General features: G+C 35.0%; 1 protein-coding gene across 1 annotated transcript in view; it reads left to right on the forward strand.

Annotated features, from left to right (window-relative positions):
- Positions 1-21,998, forward strand: part of LOC138714927 (uncharacterized) — a 285,934-nt gene that overhangs the window by 167,455 nt on the left and 96,481 nt on the right. The gene's annotated exons all lie outside the window — the stretch shown is intronic.

A 21,998-nucleotide genomic window follows, 5' to 3' on the forward strand; every position in this document is an offset into this window, starting at 1 on the left:
ACTGTCCGATATTACCCGATATCCGATACTACCCGACTCTCCCCTATATATAATATGTGGTCCTTCAGTCAGTGTTAAAAATCCAAAGGTCCATCGTGCAAATTCTATATATTATATTCTTTTTTTTCACTCAGTAACACAAAATTATGATGCACTCGGAAAAGCTATAGACTATTTACTGTCTCATTTCTGTTATCTAAGGAATAGTGGATATAGATAGTATAACTCCAAGAAATTCATATTTTTGGTGAGCTAAAACTTAACATGCATGTTTCACTATTTCTACAACAAATTCTCACTTTTACTTATACTTGTCCCCTTACAGCTCAGATTCACTAAGAAAACTGCATTTTGTTTTATGGTAATGATTGCTGGGAGAAAATTCGTAATCATTTTAGTAGTACTTGAAATTTTTGTAAATTTAACAACCCTTACTATACAACGTTCGGGTACTGATGTCTCTTGACATGGGATGAATATAGAATTTTCATCGAGGAAAATCTCAGGATGATTTTCATTATCTACTGCCGCACTGCACGTATATCATATTATAACTATATTAATTGTAATTTCATCATGTTCTTCATATTTCTATTGAATATTTTATCCATATGCCAGTGTTTTTTTTTCAGACATATTGGAGTTCTAATCATGTCATCCATCACAAAAACTATATGTGTAAGCGTACTTACACTGTGACGCACTCACGGATACCATTGACGGCAGACACAGTTATTGATCATATCTCAATTTTGCATCACGAGTTGCATAAAACGTGTATATCCGTCTAAATCTCTAACTATATTATATATCTTACAGCATCACGATACACTCTTATATTAAGTTCAATATTAAATGAAAAGTGTTACTGCTAGTGCTTCTTATTGGCCTCATACAAAAATACAGTCACTGGCGTAGCTCAGGCGTTACCGCGTTTACCTGCTGATCCGGAACTCAGCCCGGGCGTGGGTTCGATTTTTGCTTAGGCTAATTATCGAGTTCGGTTCGGTTTCGGTTTTTTCCGAGGCTTTTCCAAAGTGTAAGATAATAATCCTCTGACGAATCTTCGACCCCCATCCCGCCAAATACTTTTTCGTAAAAATACACCTTTTATTTCAATATTTATGATATTTATTATTACTGTATTATTTATTATTATTATTATTATTATTTATTTTTATTTTAGTAGGTTATTTTACGACGCTTTATCAACATCTTAGGTTATTTAACATCTGAATGAGATGAAGGTGATAATGGCGGTGAAATGAGTCCGGGGTCCAGCACTGAAAGTTACCCAGCATTTGCTGATATTGGGTTGAGGGAAAACCCCGGAAAAAAACCTCAACCAGATGACTTATCCCAACCGGGAATCGAACCCGGGCCACCTGGTTCTCGGCCAGACACGCTAACCGTTACTCCACAAGTGTGGACTATGATGATGATGATGATGACGACGACGACGACGACGACAAGGAGGTTTTTTAATGGAATTATGTCCAGGATTAGCCGTAAAATTGCTTGACATTTCCCTTACAGTTGATGAATACTTCAAATAAAACTCAAACAGGTAATCAAATCTTTTTAATTTTTTATGTATAAATTGAATTATTATTGTCTAATTATTATACATGCATAAGGAATTATTATGTTATGAGTAATTTTTAGAACAATTTTCCAGTCCAAGTTGGATTTGAGCCCAGACTTCGTAGCACGAGTCCCGCTCGCTAACTCTAGACCTTACTCGTGGGCTTTTTATTATTGACGAAAGCGCTGATGTGGTGTTGATGCATAAACAATCAACCTCACCTTTAGAAATTTCGATCAGACCCAAACACACTTAAGAAGTGGAACATTTTCTGTAAAATACCCCATTAGAAAGTTAGTACTCCCAGTTTATTTCGCTACAGGAAAAAGCTGTAGCTATCTTTTGGCCGACCTTGAATCTCCTTTACTTGGGCTCAATGAAAATGGAATTACTCGGAGAGAAAACAGTACATCATATCACTTTGTCGCCGTAGTTCCGCAGTAGCTGCCCAGAATCGAGTCCTGTAAAACGTAATGTAACCGGCTCAGGTATGAATAATTATCCTTATTAATTTTTAATGTTGATGCTAATAGTAGTATTGGTGGTGCACTACCTTTGTCTATGGAACGAAGTCCATGAGCACATTGTTTTTTTTTTTTTCAGAGATGTCTGTTAAACATGTACAGTACAGTGCTAGACGATTCAACTCAGCTTGCAGATGTTTTATCCTTCTTGTTTAGCGTCTGCAGAAAAGGTTTTAATTTCCCCATGCACCCTATCTTTTTTTAGTAACTTGAAATAGACCTGTACAAAGTTCTGGCAACAAAATTATAACGCTGTGAAATTAGCTTTTAAATTTGTTACAACTTTTATTGCCGTAGTTACATGCAAGTTTTAAACAAGAAATTATAACTGCATGCACAGCTTATCACAACACTTCGCTAACTTATATATAGAAAAGCAAGAATAGGCTGCAGTTTCGACGTTCCTTGTGAGCTACGTGATTATTTTGAATTATGTCTAGAACTTCGATATTTGCACTTTGTCAATGTGATCTTTTTTGTAGTCTTAAACAGAGGACACTCGTCCCCTGACCCCATGTCACGGGACTACCAAGGCCTATTAATTTATGTTCAGGTCGTAAACTCGCACAAGAACGTTAGAGTAAATCGAGAAAAAAGTATTTAAAACAACCACGGGTTGATGGATGGATGGATGGATGAATGGATGGATGGATGGATGGATGGATGGATGGATGGATTATATAAATTATGGCAATGTAATGTGACCGTTTTCATAACGCAGCTGTTTCTAGAGGTTTTGTGTGGGAAAGGAAGCATTGCTGTCTATGTGAACTTAAAAATGTATATTGTTATAAGGGGAAAATATGGTTAAGTAGTGTTTTTCAAGAGAAATTTTTATCTTTTTTAACGAAATTCTAATTAATTAAAGTCTCAAAATGTTTATATTTATATACAGGGACATCATTTTATTTTTACTTCAATTTTTATTGTACCTGAGTTTTGGAATCTACTTCACTCCCACCCCTTCTACTAGTAAACTTCCAACCGTTCACGACACAGAGCCGAGGGCGCGTAAGCAGTACTGAGTTACTGAGTATAGTACGTTTCAGAAATATGTTCGCGTTTTCCAGTGACGAAAGAGCTTTCAATATTGAATCATATTTTCGTACGGGTACTGTCGTCCGTTTCCCTATGTCGCATCCCGGTTTCCCCCACCTGCTTCTGTTCGCCCCTTTGTAAAGTCTAGTAGCTGGGCTATCTTAGCTCTTTTCTGAAAACATTAATTTCTGTTAGGAATTGGACGTCTACGTAATATTATACAACTGTTTAAAATAACTTAAATAAAAGGGCCTCCTTAAGTAATTAACTGTCACGTGATTTCCCCCCCCCTTTCTACAACCCTGCGACAAAACCACTTGAACGGACAGTAGATAGCATTTCTGAGTGATTTTATCTTTTCGGATCGGGCAGAAGTGAAGATTGAATTTACAGTACGTAAGGTACTCTTTTATAGAGTAGGTACAGAATTATTTCAACATGAGTTACTCGTACGAAGGACGAAACTGGTAATTGGAATTAGGTACAATAGTCTATAGTGCGATAATATGGACAAAAGAACTGAAGCCTGTATCGAAATGAACGGCCACCATTTTCTAAAATGTGTTTAAATATCCATATTATTATAATTATTTTTCAATTTAACTTCATTCTCTATATAGTACGCTAATGTGCTGTAACAGTACAATATACACTGCATAATTAATACTTCCGAATGGATAGCTCAATTCGTGTGTAAAACACTAAGTGTTAATACAGTACTGTATTTTGATTAAACAAAAACCTAATGAAAATTATCAAACTCAAAATTGCGATATTTCCTAGTTTACATAAATAGATGAACTACTTTTCTTCCCTCCTATACCTAGTAAAGTGATTTGTATTTTACGCCAGTATCATCGAACTCCGTCGTGGAAAGGGTAGCAAACGGTGTTTCCTGTTTCAATCGTTAATATAAAGGTATAGCCAGGTTAATATTAAAAATGTTAGTAAAAATAAAATGATATCCCTGTACAAAATTTTGAATATAATATTCAAACCTTAACAACCTCCGGGCTCCTTAAAAGCCAGTAAGAAAGTATTCAAACCTTAAAGATATGCTAAAAAGTGTGGGTGAAGAAAGAATAATTGAGGAGTTTGGAGGAAAAACCAGGCAGTTCCAATTCAGTACTTTTCGAGATAATGAAGAAAAACTTACCACAAAACAATAAGCATGTACAGAAGAGGCAGGTCCAAAATGCATTATAACTGTGAATGTAATTCTTGGAACTATCTGGTTCTTCGACCAAACGATAGAGCGTATTTGTTTGTCCTCTGTGCATAAATAACTCAAAAATGTAAAAATTGGAGCTGCCTGGTTTTTTCCCCCAAACCCCTCAATTCTGAAAGTGAACAGGAAGAAAAAAAGAAAATGACTGGGTCACTGGCTGAAATTAAACTACATACCCCAGAAGGATACACTGAAAGGAATGGTAAATACCTGCCTTTGTTTAAATTGAAACTGTCTATTATTTAAGTTTTTCGAAGAAATATTTTTTTTCGAATAGTGTTTTTTTTTCAGTTTCTATTTAAATAGGCTACATTTAAAAGCATCACTCAACTTCGAATAAGTATTATTTTATGTACTGTATATTATGTTACTGGAACTGCCTCAGGCACGAACATTTGTTCTTTTGGGTGCAAACTGTATATTTAAAATGTGTATTATGTAATTTACAATTTCAGTTTCAATAAATTCAAATTAAATTACATTAACTCAGTGAGGTGATGACGTTGCCATGAACTGACAGACATGAGATATGGAAGAACTCGCACTATGTCGCTTATTTAAAGCTCTGACCAAGCATAGTCTTAAGCATCCAAGCAAATTCATTAAACAGAGCAAAATATATTTCAGAAACTGAATTCAGTCCTCCACTAAGAAGCCGGTGCTTTCTAGTGTTATGCTTAATGTTCATTGTGAAAGTTTATATTAATTAATTACCGCGGGAAACAGGAAGTGCAGGTTGTAGGTTATTACGCTTAATTAAGACGCATACGCATATGCAATTATGTGTATAAACAGTTACAAACAGCCAGTGCATCAATTTAGAAATGTGTTCATGCTCTGTTGCGAAGCCACAGATATATACTCCAATTTATTGCTTAACCGTAACTCGGTCAGTTGGCAGCATCAGTCTAAAGCAGTGTTACCCAAACTGGGGGTCGCGACCCTCAGGTGGCTCGTGTGAAGAACTGAGGGTGGTCGCGAGATGATTTACAAAATAAAACACAACACATCTTATTAACATATACTTACAATATATTCAGAAACATAATATTTAACATAAAAATATCAGTAGTTACACACTAAAATTAAAAAAAAAACAATTTTATTAATGCGACAAATGAGCCGTTCAGAGCAAAAGTGGTGTAAGTCAAAATTGGATAATGAGGTTTAAAGTAAAAATTATGTAAAATACAGCGCAAAGTAGTAATTAATGTCCTTCTTGCTATCCACTGATTACTAATAGTTTAAATAAATTGAATATTAATTGCCACTTTGCGCTGTATTTTACAGAATGTTTACTTTAACCCTCATTACCCATTTTTTACTTACACCACTTTTGCTCTGAACGACACAAATGTGTGTCTTTTTCAGAAAGTGGCTCTGAAATCTGGACTTTGTATTCGATACACACATAGTGATATCACTTTCAAGTTCAATGAGATTTCTTGTCTTTGTTTTAATGGCAATCATAGACGAGAAGCTTATTTTGCATAAATATGAGGTTTCAAATATTAACAAAAATTTAAGAGCTTCCTTTGGAAGCTTAGTTTCAACATTCTATCAGTAGGTATGTACATATTTAAATTCATTTTTACTTCATATTTTCTTTGAAATTTCAGCCCTGCTTAAAAATGCATTTAGTATCCAAATGTAACTGTCTTTGAATGTCTTTCGGAAAGTACTCAAAAGTTTTTGTTTAGAATTGTGCAAACTTAATTGCGTGTTCTAAAAAGAATCAGTATTTGTCGTATTATATAACATAGCTAAATTTTCCACGAGTTCTTTAATGCACTGGAATGCATCACATTCCTTTTTTGTCAAGTGATGTCGACCAAAAATCAAGTTCTTTTTCTATAAATCCTTTGATTTTATCCTTGGCTGTTGTTATGTTAATATCTTGGCCTTGCAAACTGCTATTCAGTGTTAAGTGTTCCAAATATCAGCAAAGTTGGCTACTATAAAATATATTCATGTAATATTTCGTGTTATTGTTGCATTACATTCTTCTGGTTGGTCATTCTTTGAGTGATATCCACTGATTTTGAGCAAAATTATAGTTGTTTTCGTTTTTACAGGGATTTGTAATTTTCGAATGAGGTTAAGTACCCTACCAGATCGGTAGTGGGGGTCGGACACACAAATGTGGATCCCGCGTTCAAAAAGTTTGGGAACCACTAGTCTAAAGGAACTGAAGTCATTCTTCGCTTTGATCACATTCACAATGCAAATTTAAAAATAAATTACTTAAACAGGAAACAGAATAAAGAAAACGTATATTACGTAAGGAATAGGCATTTATATTTTTCTCGAGCGTCGATTGATAGAATCGATTGTTGCAAGAAGTAGATTGTGTTTTGTCATAGGCAATAAATTTTTCTTACAATCTGTGTCATCGAATCGGATGATAATTTTGATATTTCAAGTAGGTTTTGTTCAGTTCCTTTTACCTGGAAGAGCAGAGAACACTTCGGAAAATGCGTCAACAGGATTTTTTTACACTTCGGTTTTCCACCCTCAATTATTTCGTCATTTCTATCTCTGGCTGGCTGAACTATTTTCTTTGACGCAAACTTAAAATCTTGGAGCTGCCAAGATGCTAATTTTATGTCTACTACGTGAACGTATTGTGGATGGTATCATTTAATGTAATGGTTCTCTGTTTTTATGTGAGCTTCACGTTTTCGGTTAAGTTTTCCTTGTCAGTGAGGCATTACCCTGCGTCTGCAAGATTCATCTTCGAATATTTCAGTATTCCTTTCACTACAATGCAGGGGCTTCAACCTGTGGTACGTGTGCCACCAGTCGGTAGGTGCTACGGCATTAAATTTGTAAAAACAACCAATTGCTTCATTTGAAATTGGCCACAATTACCCACTAGTCAGTATATAATTAGGTCAACTGTCCATTTCTCAGGTCTAGTGTTGGTGACAATAACGAACTTTTTTTTCGACTTTGTGTTTTCATTATCCCCAAAATCAAATGTCGAGTTTTGCTTATGTAGAAAGTTTTGATAAGGGAAACGATATTCGTCTCAATCCTGAAGTAGTGGCTGAGATATAGAAGCATGAGTACTTCGAAGATTTTGAAATATTTGCAATCTTTCGTTTTTATACCAATTTATTTAATTGAAAAGCTTATGACCCAGCATTAAATTAATAAAATGTTACGAAAATTTGAATATCTTACGTCAGTTACTTATATGTACACGTTTCCTTTGTTACAGGTGAGTGGGTGCCCATTATAGCTAACAGTGCGGTACCTTACGACATAGAAGAGCTATACTATACCAGTATCCCATGGACTAAAGTAAGCGAAACCTAAAATTTTTAAGTTGCGTAATTGTTTATATAATGTAGATTTAAAATATTTATCTCACTTTCTCCTCTTATTTGTCTTATTATACGTTTTCAAAATAACAATAAAAGTTCTAGTAGGATTATTTAGGAAAACTTTGGGAGTACTTTTTACACAAAAGTGTATTGAAAATCGTACAAAGGAGCATAGTAATTGGGATTTTAAGACGTTTTTGGTAGAACACCAAGGAATTTTAAAGACAGAAAAAAGCACCTTAAAATTTCACTTGAAGTTGTTTATGCCATAAAAAAAATTAGGAAGTTTCCCACATAAAATATTGTTCACAGTTCTGGATGGCTGTTAAAATATTTACGAACATATTTCTAGCTAACGTAAGCAACTTTCCAGATAAATAACATCATTTTTACTATTACTCAGTCAATATAAGGAAAATGCGTCACGAAAAAATTTCTTCCATGTTTTCCATAGAATTTTAAATTTTAAGGAGACTTTTCTCATAAACCTTCTTGACGTCCCAAAGGAATTTAAAAATAAACGGGAACCTTCTTCTGTCAATTTAATCAACCCGAAAGCATGTTTAAAATAGTTAGGTTCCCTTTCTCATTAAATTTTTTTGAAATTCTTCAAGAGATCTGATCCTGAAGGATAGCTTTTAATAGAATATTATATTTGAAATCTCGTAATTAATAGAAAATATGGGATATTTTAATATGAAATACTTCGCAACTCTTCCGAATGATTTCAAATGATGTCTTCGGCAAATTAAAAATTTAATTATTGTTTTATAATCAATATTACTGCTTCCTCAGGGAAACTAAAATTATGATGACATTATCTTATCAAATTATTGAGAATGCCCAGGGACTTAAAAGTTCGGAGTGTGTTCCTTCAGATTTATGAGAGCTCTCTAGGAGATCTTTAAAATAATTGTTGAAGCTCTTTCATTAAAGTGAACAGGTAATTGCAATCACTTTAAAAAATAAGAGATTGTTTCACCGAAAGGAAAGCTTGAGAACCAAAGTGCCACGCTCCCTTCTCACTTGCACGTGTTGGCAGCTCTGTTCATTTATCATTGTCATGACGTGACAAAATTCCACCTGTCGAAGCTTTCTACGGGGTCTCATGAGTCATGTCTCACTGTTCCATACGGCACCCAACCCATCGGCTGCGTGCGATACAGTGAAACTTCGTGATAGGTTGTCCGCTCTCCGCCCTGCAGTGTTGCCAACCAACGACTCTAAAAGAAGCCTCTATTTTAAAATGGACATACCATTACAGAACGTACAGAACATCGTACCCTTGGCTTATATGGAGTCATATCGAGGAGCCGAGGTCAGTTCCGTGGATTCCAGCGATTGTTGGCTTTGTAAAACGTTATGAGGTTTTTCCATAGAAATGGCCGCATGAGGAAGCTTGTTCAGTGCTACATGTGGTGAAGATAATTGATGTATTATGAGGAAATGGTGGATTGATTACATAAAAACCTCTCGCAGCAGTAGCGTAGTCAGGAATTTAAGATGGAGGCATTCTTTTTTACTTGGCATACATGCCCTAACTTACATACAGTGGCATAGTCAGGAATTACCTGCATTTAGATCAACATGTAATTGGAAACTAGCCTATATGCACATATCTTATTAGTCTATGTATGTATGTATGTATGTATGTATGTATGTATGTATTTATTTATTTATTTATTTATTCACACTGCAAATGGATAAATACTCGGTGGCAGTGGTACCTAATTACACTCAATATGACAATTAATAATAAACACAATTAATAATAAATACTATTAATAATAATAATTAATACTAATAATAAACAATAATAATACCTAGTATAATAATATTAACAAGGAACATCCTAAATTAAATGAAGCACGATCACTTAAAATAACATTTAAAATAAATCTAATTTGTATCTTAACCCTAAGTTCGAACTTAAACCCACGAGTGTATTATATGTTCATACATGCACAAGTACCTTTCAGCACTACACTCATTTCGCTGTCAACTCACTCACTGCACTGGAATTACGACACATTTCACTGACACTATCCTGATTTCACTAACACTTCAAAAACACTTCATTGTTCAAATACTTTGCACCACCACTATAAACTATAAAACTTCACTGACACAAACACACTTCACTGACACAACACACTTCTTCACTAATACAACACTTCAAATAACAACACATGAATTACACCCTTTGAATAGTGTCCATATTAGTAAAGTCCTTAAGCCTATTTTTAAATACATTTTTGGTTATTGGTAAAGCCTTTAGTAAGTCTGCAGGTAAAGCATTCTAGTCGCTGATAGTACGATTGAGAAAAGAAAACTTTCCAGTGTCCGTCCTCTTTTTTCTTTCCCTCAATTTATGTGAGTGGTCGTTCTTTGAAGAGTAATTTGGCGGCTGCAATCTATTTTTTATTTCTCTCCAGGCAGGCTCACCTCTGTATGTTTTGAACATTGCGCTTAATCGAATTCGCGTTCTCCTGTCCGTCAGTGTGTCCCATTTTAATGGTGTATTATTACGATAACGCTTGAGAGCCCGATTTTTTAATATTTTCCAATGTCTTAATATGCCCTAATCTGTAAGGATTCCAACATGCAGAATCATATTCAATTACTGGACGAACTAGTGACTTATATGCAATCTTTTTGGATTTATCAGAGCCTTTTCTTAGTACCCTCATCACAAAGTGTAACGCCCTCCATGCTTTTCCCGCTGTGTCAGTAACGTGTTCCCCCAGTCGAGATCACTGCTAAAAGTTATTTCTAGCTATTTACACTAGTTAACTTCCGGAATGGTTTCACCTCCTAACGTATACGATGCGATTATTTTATTTCTTTTTCTTTTAAAACTGACGGCTTTGCTCTTTAGAGAATTTATTTTCATTTTGTTGGTTATTGCCCAATCGTTTATTCTATTCAGGTCATTCTGAAGAAGAATAGTTAGTACCTTCATAACTTTTTATTTCCTTGTATACGATACAATCATCCGCGAATAAGCGAAGCCTGGACAAGATGTTAACTGGCAGATCATTTACAAAAGCCAGGAATAGAAGGGGCTCCAAAACACTTCCCTGTGGGACTCTGGAAGTAATTTCTATTGGACTCGATAATTCCTCCCTCACCCGTACTCTCTGAATACAAGATAAAAATTCCTTGATCCACTGGAGTACTCTGAAGTCAACTCCCGTTGATTGTAGTTTAACCAACAATATGTCGTGTGGGACTATAACGAATGCGCGTGAAAAGTCAATAACCACTGCATCTACTTGGCTATTTGGATCTATTTCGTCTGCTAAATCCTGATATACAGTTACTAATTAACTCTCACATGAGTATATCTTTACTTGTAATGAGACAGCTATTGCGTATGATTTGACAATATAGGCCTAGTGACCATTGCATTAATATGTTCGTCATAATCTATTTTGGATAAATGCCAAACTTTCAGGAAACTTTTTACAGCACAACACCTAGCATGTGGCCTTGTATTTAAACTGTGTATATGCATTAGTAGAGATGAAAGGGACTCCATATTCATAGAGCACAAATATTTGCTTCTATATCAATTTCCTAGTACAAACTGACATAAAATGTTTTCGTGTTTGTAAATTAGTGATGCCAACTGTATGCATAAGGTTGAAGTTCCTCTTCAAATATTGAATAATGATCTATATAATTCCAATCCACTCGTTTTAATATAATTTTGTCTGTTTAAAAGCGTGAAGCATGCAGAGAATTCTCGAACATTTACACCATACTCATTTCAACAGTCCTCGATGGTGTCATGTGAGCTATTATATCCCGAATTCGCAAATTCGAACTCAGTTGAGGGGGAGGATTATTAAAGAATCCCTAGAATGCCTTCTTGGAAGCTCCCTAAGACTACGGTCCCGCTTTGAAAATTTACGGCATGTGAAAGAACCTTATTCCTGTCTCAGAGGGCGCCAAGAAAAATTACAATCAGCTTTTTCTCGTTCCACCACGTTCTCTGCTTTCCTCACCGGTATCCTGGCAAAGCAACGTCACGATTGAGAATAAAGATGTCATTGTATGTCCTTTCCTCGTACTATATATCTGTGGCCGTTTCATAGGAATTCAGAGAACTCTGATGACAAAGTAGTAAATTGAAAATTTCTGCTCTGTATCATCGGCTCATAGAATGGGTCTAGGGTATTTCGTAACCGGAAATTTCGTCACCGTTATAGTTTGTCACTTACTTTTCGTCATTAGTTTTTGGTCATAAAATACATTTTGCCACCATGTTTTTTGTCACTGAGCAGATTTTATCATCGAACATATTTCGTCATCGTATACATTTTGTCATCATTTTCTTTTATATTGAGGGGCTTTCGTCACCAAAATAATACAAATACATTTAGGCTGTATTTATTATGAGTTCAAAGCTATCACTGTATAATTAATGCTCTGTATTAACATGGCTTTTGAATTGCATACATTCATCCTGTTTTTATGGAGTTTCAACCAACATTCCCACTGAAGTTGTGCTCTGTAGGTTCTTTTATAATAGTTTTCTTATCTGAGGAAATAATCATCAGTGAATTAAAAATGTCGCGCTGATCACATCTCCATACGATCCCGATCTTCGTAACTTTATGTATACATATGTCCATTATATGTCGATTAACTTATCTCTTACTCTGTTACTTTTTACGAATCGAAATAATTCCACCATACTTTAACTTCAAGTTTTTGAAAATAATGAATCTTGTAACTTTAAGATTTCGAATCCAAAAAAACTATGTATCTTTGGAAACGAAATGAACAATATGAACACAAAAAATCCTGTAACGTGAAGATTTCGAAACCAAAAAATGATTGTATCCTTGGAAACGAAATGAACAATGAAGTATGAGGTTTTATATTACGTTTCATTTTTGTAGATATCATCAAGAGAAGCGGTACGAAGGAGGGAAAAATTGTGATGACGAATAGTGTGATGAGGAAGCTAAATTGACGCGCCCTTCTTAAACCCCACTAACTACAATGATTTTAAACATAGGTTTATTATGTCAATGTTAGATCTATATGTCCTATGCCCAGAAAAACACTCAGTATATATGCATATGGGTTTTTTTTCTCCCTCTCCCTCTCTCTTTCTCAAACTTCTAAATTGTATTACATATTACAAGACAAGAAGAAACAGAAGAAAAAAATTATTACTTAACTTAAAATGAAGTTCGAGGAGAAAAACTATAGAAACTGCTACTTTTAAATATACATTTTCTCGCTGAAGTTTCAAATTCCTAATTATAAGATCAAGTAGGAGAAGGAGACGATGGTGGTGATGGTGCTGATGGTGCTGATGGTGATGAACCAGCTTAGAGTCCCCCTCGCCGCTGTCACGGACTGGTGAGCCTGCCAAGCTAATAAAACGCTGAAGTGTGACGATCCGGCTCAACCGGTTTGGAGTGCGGGTCACGGACGTGCCAGGGGCACGCCTATCGACTGAAGACGGTAGCCTCGACGCGAGGTGCTCAACTAGTCAGGGTTCGACCCCAGTCATCTACAACTTCATACTCAGGGAACTGAATTCGATCTACTTTTTTATAAAAGGTTATTGAAGAATTGAGTTTCTATAGTAGGCCTACTCTATACTTACTAATTTAATACTCATATAACAGTTCTCTGACAGTATGTTTAAAGTTATTGTAAATGTTATAATTGAACATTTACGTGCTATTTTCTAAGTGTTTGCAATATTTGAAGAGACTTGTTATACGTTATCTGGAATTTTTAGAGATTAACACATTTTTAAACGAACATATGTTGGAACTTCCAGTAGATGGAGTTATCATGATGCCGGACTTCGATCTCAGAAATCAATGTACAATAAACTGCCAACGAACAAACATTCATAGCTTACTTCGGATTAGTGTAAAATAACGCTGTGCCAAAAGTGAACTTTAACCTTTGTTTATTCTACAGCCAGACGATGACGAAAATTAAGCGGCAACTATCAGCAGTCAAAAGTTTTGCTTTTTATTGAGCATTGAAAACATCATTCTTGCTGTATCGATGAAGGTCGTAAATCCGTCGAAAAGACTAGAATGAAAGACAATAATAACACTAATAATAATAATAATAATAATAATAATAATAATAATAATAATAACTTATATGGATTATAAGTGGATGTAGTACTCATTTATTATTAATTTTTATTATTATTATTATTATTATTATTATTATTATTATTATTATTATTATTATATGGATTCTCACTTTGAGAGAGGAACAGAGATTAAAGGTGTTTGAGAATAAGGTTCTTAGGAAAATATTTGAGACTAAGAGGGATGAAGTTACAGGAGAATGGAGAAAGTTACACAACGCAGAACTTCACGCATTGTATTCTTCACCTGACATAATTAGGAACATTAAATCCAGACGTTTGAAATGGGCAGGGCATGTAGCACGTATGGGCGAATTCAGAAATACATATAGAGTGTTAGTTGGGAGACCGCAGGGAAAAAGACCTTTGGGGAGACCAAGACGTTGATGGAAGGATAATATTAAACTGGATTTGAGGGAGATGGGATATGATGATAGAGACTGGATTAATCTTGCACAGGATAGGGATCAATGGCGGGCTTGTATGAGGGCGGCAATGAACGTGCGGGTTCCTTAAAAGCCATTTGTAAGTAAATATCATTATTATTATTATTATTACTATTATTATTATTATTATTATTATTATTATTATTATTATTGTTGTTGTTGTTGTTGTAGTTGTTGCTCTTGTTGTTGCAGAGGCCGTGAATTTTAGATTATTTATTATTTCAAGTGATAATTTCAATTGACTATTTTAACGTGAATGTTTATGCTCGAGAGTCAATTGGAAAAAGTTACAGAAATTTCTACATCTAGCGTCACGCTCTTAGCAACGGCAATGAGTTACGTCACACTCTTCTGACTTCACTTGTTTAGCAAGACTCTTGCATTGATGAGGTGTTTGCTAGAGGGATGGAGTTACTTCCTTACATGGATTATATTTCTTATTTATCTCATCATAGATCCATACTAATGACTCTCTAACAAATCAATACAGATTAAACACAGTACTTCCGTTGTAAATACTTACAGATATATGACGTAAATTCTATATAGAAATAAAGTGAAAATAATCCTTCATAATATAACACAGAAATTACATTAAGTTTATTTCATTCTCAACTATTTTATTTTTTTAATTTATTGGGTTATTTTACGACGCTGTATCAACATCTAGGTTATTTAGTGTCTGAAATGAAGGTGATAATGCTAGTGAAATGAGTCCGGGGTCCAGCACCGAAAGTTACCCAGCATTTGTTCGTATTGGGTTGAGGGAAAACGCCGGAAAAAATCTCAACGAGGCAACTTACCCCGACCGGGATTCGAACCCGGGCCACCTGGTTTTGCGGCCAGACGCACTGACAGTTACTCCACAGGTGTGGGCACTCTCAACTATGTTCAAAATTCTTATAAATAAGAATCAATAAAATTCCTAAAATGTAAATAACACAGTAACACCCAACCAAAAGCATAAACGCTTCACCCAATTACGGGATCCTATGAATGTCCTGCCCCTCCCTTTTATTGTTATTTTTTTTATCTAGGCTACGCATAGCTTTTGTACTTTGTGGCGATTCACTGAGGGAGAGTCCAGAGGTCTGGTATCCATTGGGAATAGACACGAATCCAATCCTACCGAGACCAATATTTACACAAGATCGAGAGGAAGTTCCTTATTTGACCATAGTGGTCACGGTGGCGCCACTTTTGCGATGTTTGCTCTCGCCCTGAAAGTAAAGTTTGACGATCGTTCCCGCTTCCTCTGTTTTGTCTTATATTTAGAACAAGGTGAGGATGTGGGGGCTGATGTTAGCTACCCTCCGGAAACCTCCGGGGCAGATCTGCAGTACCGTACTTCATTAAAACAGCTTGCCAGCCACTTCCCTCTAAGCATGAAGCTAAAATTTATTCCACAGAATTTAGAAACTCTCCCACACAGTCACTTACGTATCGCTTGGTTTGAGTTTGTCCTGTATTGTCGTAAGGGATAACTTTGTTTCCATACTAACCATATTACAAAAGGGCTTCAGTATTTGCGAATGTCCAGGAACATAATTCTCGTGTGGTGAAAGACTGCAATCCCTGAAGTTATATGATGATAATGATGTCGGTTTACAGGCAAAACACAAATCAACGGTATTACTTCTGAGAAAAAAAAAGCGTATATAATGTACATAATGGATGTGTATACATTAAAGTTAGAATTTAAAAATGAAATACACGTAAAAAGAAACAACTCGATAAAAATAATATTTTGAGCATTCAGTTTTTCAAGAACTTTCAAACGTCTTTTTTGTCAGAAGTAATGATTTTGACTTAACGTGTTTTGCTTGTAAACGGACGACGACGACGATGATGATGATGATGATGATGATGATGATGATGATGATGATGATGATGATGATGATTATGATGATGGTCAAGATTTCGTGGTGATAACGATTTTATGGCAGTGATCCAGAAAGAAATCATATGATAAAGAACCTCAACTCAGTTGAATAATTTTTTGACGTCAAACGTCTATGTTCGAGACACAAGAGAGAAAAGTTTACTCTGACGTCACTCGTGGTACCATGGAAACAGAAGTTCTGTCTAGTGTAGGCCTAATATATAGCTAATCGATTATGTATGCAATGGATGTGGAAAGGAACTGGCCACTTTAGCCCAATATCTCCTTACTTAGTTGCCTCATAATACTGTTGCGAAACTTGGAAGGCAAGGAAACAAATTGGAAAGAAATTGCAAGTCTATAAATCGTTGCTTGAAGAACAGCATGAGTATTTGGTGGCCAGAGATTATAACTAATAAGGAACTCTAGAGAAGAGCAGATCAGCACGAAATCAACAAAAAAATCAAATTCAGAAAATGGAAGTGGATTGGGCCTGTACTAAGGAGAAAAAATGATAACATCACTAAAATGGCTCTGGATTGGAACCCTCAAGGACTAAACAGACGAAGAGGAAGACCTAAAATAACATGGAGCAACACAATTAGAGATGAGGCTAAACAGGCAGGGAAAAGCTGGAAAGAAATTAAAGCATTGGCGAAAAATAGAGTACGATGGCGTGCTTTCATCAAGGCCTTTTGCTTCCCTGCGGAGTGACCAGGACTATTACTACTATTACTACTACTAGTTGCCTCATAAGTGGTGCCTTCTTGGTATCTCCTGTGAAGTTCAGACCTGTCTTCGGACAGTTGACTAAACAACAACTCAATTTCCGTATCATTGCTGGACTGAAATTCCTGTAAATTATTCTCTCCACATGCAACCATAGAATCACGCATGGATTAACGGACTTATCTAAAAAGATGTGTTGTTTGGAAACGCCTACAGTTGGCACCTGTGTTAAAGTCTTGAAGTTATATTTCTAGCGATACACTTAGTAAGAAATTTTATGACCGGACAGGATTGCCATATGGCCGCATCATGGCCGTTATCCAAAGATTAAGCGGATGCCAATAAAAATATCGTAATTTTAAAGCCAATTGAAACAGCACATCGCGCGATTCCCATTGCCCATGACGCAGGCGTAATTACGTCTTAATTTATGGTGGTCTCGGCTATGAACATGCGTCTGTATCTAAAAGTAACATCGCATCGTGTTGTTTAGGACGTTAATCGCAAGATACTCTCGCTAGACGAAGTATCATTATGTTCGTAACCCCCACGCGCGTCTAATTGGATAAACGATCTCCAACTCAAGATTGTTACGGATTTCATTTGTACATCAACTACCACAGAAAATAAAATAGGAATGTCTCTTGCTGATATAGGGTCGTCTATTTCCACAGTGCTGAGCGATAAAAAAAATCCATCTTAGTAATATCGTAGTTACGAGATTATAGAAGAGTGGAAATTAGCTGGGATTTCGCCGACCAGATAGAGATTCGGGAAAGAAATAGCTGCCCTATAACAAGGGGTACTGTTTGGCTACAGTCACATAAATATATATATATATATATATATATATATATGTAACATTTTAAAATTCGTTTTCAGAATTAAAAATTTACATTTGTTCAGGTCAAATTTCTGCATATTTGAAGAAAAAAACTGAAATTCTTTCGATAATTTATTATCGCAATACATTGCTCTCTCCAATATTTCATATAAAATAATTTTTTTCTCGAAAAGGAATCAAAAACAAGCAAAACTATATGAAATATTTTTGTTTAAAATATCTCAAAGAATAACCCCCTTGGAATTAATGCCATTACTTATGATTTAACCTGTATATATATACATATTTAAAAAACAATATTCTACATAGTTAAGTTTTCTTTTTTCTTATATTTTAGCAGCCATTCCTAAAACCGAATAATTAATTATTCGTGACTGTACAAATGATGACTTACAGTTAACAAAGAGGAATTTAAAATTTTTATAGATATATCCTGGAGATGTAAAGTATCAGTATGAAAACTATGGGAACAATGCCGCTAGATTAGTTTATTCCCGGCTTTCATGCTAGTCTTCAATAGTTATAGCCTAAAACCATCTCTCGATTATCCGGGAAAATAACGGGGAATTGAAATCACGGATAACATATAATGCATAAAAGATTAATAATAAAGCCCTAAGGTTTCTGAGATTCCATTAAGTTTATATTTATTATTTTATGTCGCACTCTGTCAGTTCACCAATACACTACGTGAGATTGATTTCCTTCACTGCATAAATACCAAATTTATTTATTATTTCTTTGTTATGTTACATTGTTAAAACAACACTTTTCGGCTACCGGCGTAGTTCAGTCGGCTGAGGCGCTTGTTTCCTGATCTGGAGTTGCGCTTGGGCATAGGTTCGATTCCCGCTTTAATTTTTTCCGAGGTTTTCCCTAACTGTAAGGCAAATGTCAGGTAACCTGTGGCGAATTCTCAGCCTCATCTCGTCAAATACCATCTTGCTATCACCAATCCCATCGACGCTAAGTAACCTATACCTGAAGCTTCAGCTTGGATATCATTTGAAGTTCGCCTTTTATTTCAATAAATACAGTATGTTCTAGTTGTCGGAAAGCATACACATTATTTAATTTCCTTAAAAATATTTAATTTGAATTTGAAATGGCCTAATAACTAAGAAGGTAAGTATTTTCCCACTATATTATGATATATGTTGTTTTCGTCGTGTAATTTATTCACTGTAGAAAAACTCGAAGGATTATGAATTCTAGAAGCTACTTTCACATAAAACCTTATGATGGCATAAATAAACACATATGTAAATGCAAAATAAGGGGCAGGGAGATAATCTCCATTTCCCTGCCGGGAAGCGAACCTGTGGTCCACTGCATCCGTAGCCACAACCGCGAATATGGTTTATGTTTATGTCATACAATAACCTGTAGCATTGCGGTATGTACTGACCACGAACAAGCTCAATATTGAGTCAGTTCCACCCCTTGACTCTTGTATTTTCTGGGTCATTGCGTGAATGGTACGGCCAGCTCCTTCTAAGTTAATATTGACTGACACACTGAAGTGAATCAAGTGGAAGGAGCATCGCCACGAAGCCACTTTGTTACGGTCACAGACTTAACAATAGCGGGACTCTCACGGCTTGGTGTTTAGCAGGCCGGGAAATTACAGCCTTGTCATCCAAACCCAGACACGACATGTAACTATTAAACTTCTATAACGCATAACTGTAAAAATTTGAAGTGCAGTGAATGTCATGTATATTTTTTATCCGTACTCTTTTCTCTTGGAAATTGAGATGCTAGTGCGTTAGCATTGTTGAGTGTAAGTAGAATGGATAATACAATATTAATTACCTTTCATTGTAAGATCTATTCCTATATTGCGCATTAACTATAACTTCAAATGAAGGATGCATCCAGCTAAACTGTTCGTTTCTGTCTAAAGGAGGTGCATGTCATTAACGACCCGGCAGCAGAAAAATCTCCCACCCTCACTGTAAATCGATCCCTGGCCTTCAGCTCTGATGTCTCTCCTCTTGCACATCTGTGTCGTGCTATGAATAGACTTCGTTCACAACCAGCTGCAGCACAGATCTCGCACGTTACCTATGAATTAGCATAGTTTTAAGCGCAAAGGATCTTCTGCGTGCATTTCACATGTGACTTACGTTAGCCTACTTTTCTGACATGTGGTTCAAATTTATGTCTCCCTCTTGATCACAGGAAATTAAACCCAGTCATAGTTGGCAACCTCTTATCATTGAGAGCTGGGTTCGATACGCAAAAGATGACATTCTAAAATGAAATTCTTTATGTATCGTTCCATTATAAGTGCTTATGTCCGGAATCTTTTACCGTGAAAAGACACATCATGTCATATGGCTGAAAAGAAACTGCTTACTAAAAGATTCACTGGATGGAATGGTGAACAGGAAAAGAGTTCGGGGCGGAAGAAGGTACGTATCAGATGAAAGACGACATTAAGATATGTGGATCATATGCGGAAACTAAGAGGAAGGCAGAAAATAGGAAAGAATTTAAAATGCTGGGTTCGCAGTGAAAGACCTGTCCATGGACAGAACACTTATGTATGTATGTATGTTGTAGGTTATTTAGCGTATGAATGAGATGAAGGTGACAATGCCGGTGAAATGAGTGTGGGTTCCAGCACCGAAAGTTATCCAGCATTTATTCAATTGGGTTAAGGGAAAAGAAAATCCCGGAAAAAACCTCAACCAGATAACTTGCTCCGACCGGGATTCGAACCCGGGCCACCTGATTTCGCGGCCAGACGCGCTAACCGTTACTCCACAGGTGTGGACTGTATGTGTGTATGTATATATGTATGTATGTATGTATGCATAAGTTGTTCTTGATGATAGATTAAATAAGACGTTTTCAAGTTCAGACCCGACCGAGGACAAAAATTTTAAGGGCGATCAAAATATTCCTTTTTTTTTTTTTTCATTCGTAAATGAAGCTGAAAGGTCTGGGGCACACACTTAAGGCACGTAAAGAGCCAACCTCCTAAGTGAGAGAACGTATGTGTAGAAAAAAATTACCGATCATTTGTCTCATAACTCAGTATTTTATTTTTCTAACCATATCATCAGGATAAAGAATTCCGCCTTATTATTTTCATTATATTATTATCATTATCATCTTATAATTTTTATTATTATATTATCATTTTATTACTATTACCATTATCACTATATTATTATTATTATTATTATTATTATTATTATTATTATTATCATTTTATAATGTTTATTTTTATTATTTTATTATCATTATATTACTATTATCATTATTACTATATTATTATCATTATATTGTTGCTATATCATTATTTTATTATTATTATTATTATTATTATATTCCTATTATCATTATCACTATATTATTATTAACATTGTCATTATATTGTTATCATTATAATTTCATAATTTTTATTATTATTATATTATCATTATTACTATATTATTATTATTATTATTATTATTATTATTATTATCATGTTATAATGTTTATTTTTATTATTTTATTATCATTATATTACTATTATCATTATTACTATATTATTATTATCATTATATTGTTGCTATATCATTATTATTTTATAATTTTTATTATTATTATTATCATTATATTCATATTATCATTATCACTATATTATTATTAACATTGTCATTATATTGTTATTATCATTATAATTTCAGAATTATTATTATTATTATTATTATTATTATTATATTATCATTATTACTATATTATTATTATATTATTATTATTAACATTGCCATTATATTGTTATTATCTTTATAATTTCATAATTTTTATTATTATTATATTATCATTATTATTATTATTATTATTATTATTATTATTATTATTATTATTATTATTATTATTATGTTCGCGGCTTCCCATTAAGTACTCTTTGGGCCTCTAGCAGGGCACGGCCCATCGGTTTAGATTCACTGCCCCGGTCGCTTGTCACCAGGAATCTCGTAGTACCTATAGCAGAGCGAATCTCGGTCCATTAGATAATAGGGATATGAGACGGTGTCGTAGTAGTTGTTTCATGCTCCGATGATATGGATACAGCAAACTCCCGATTACTCGTGTCTGGATTATTGTGTTTGAGGGCAATTTGTGCGTTCTTTTTTTAACTCGCAATGCATGAACGATAGTGACAATAAAATACCGCCCGCATTCAGTTCATGACAGGCATCTGCTCCTATTTGCATGCAACTTACTTGAAGCATCGTACGCGAGGCCTATAGGTCT

This window comes from Periplaneta americana, chromosome 15 (genome assembly GCF_040183065.1).
Source record: "Periplaneta americana isolate PAMFEO1 chromosome 15, P.americana_PAMFEO1_priV1, whole genome shotgun sequence".
Classification (NCBI taxonomy): domain Eukaryota; kingdom Metazoa; phylum Arthropoda; class Insecta; order Blattodea; family Blattidae; genus Periplaneta; species Periplaneta americana.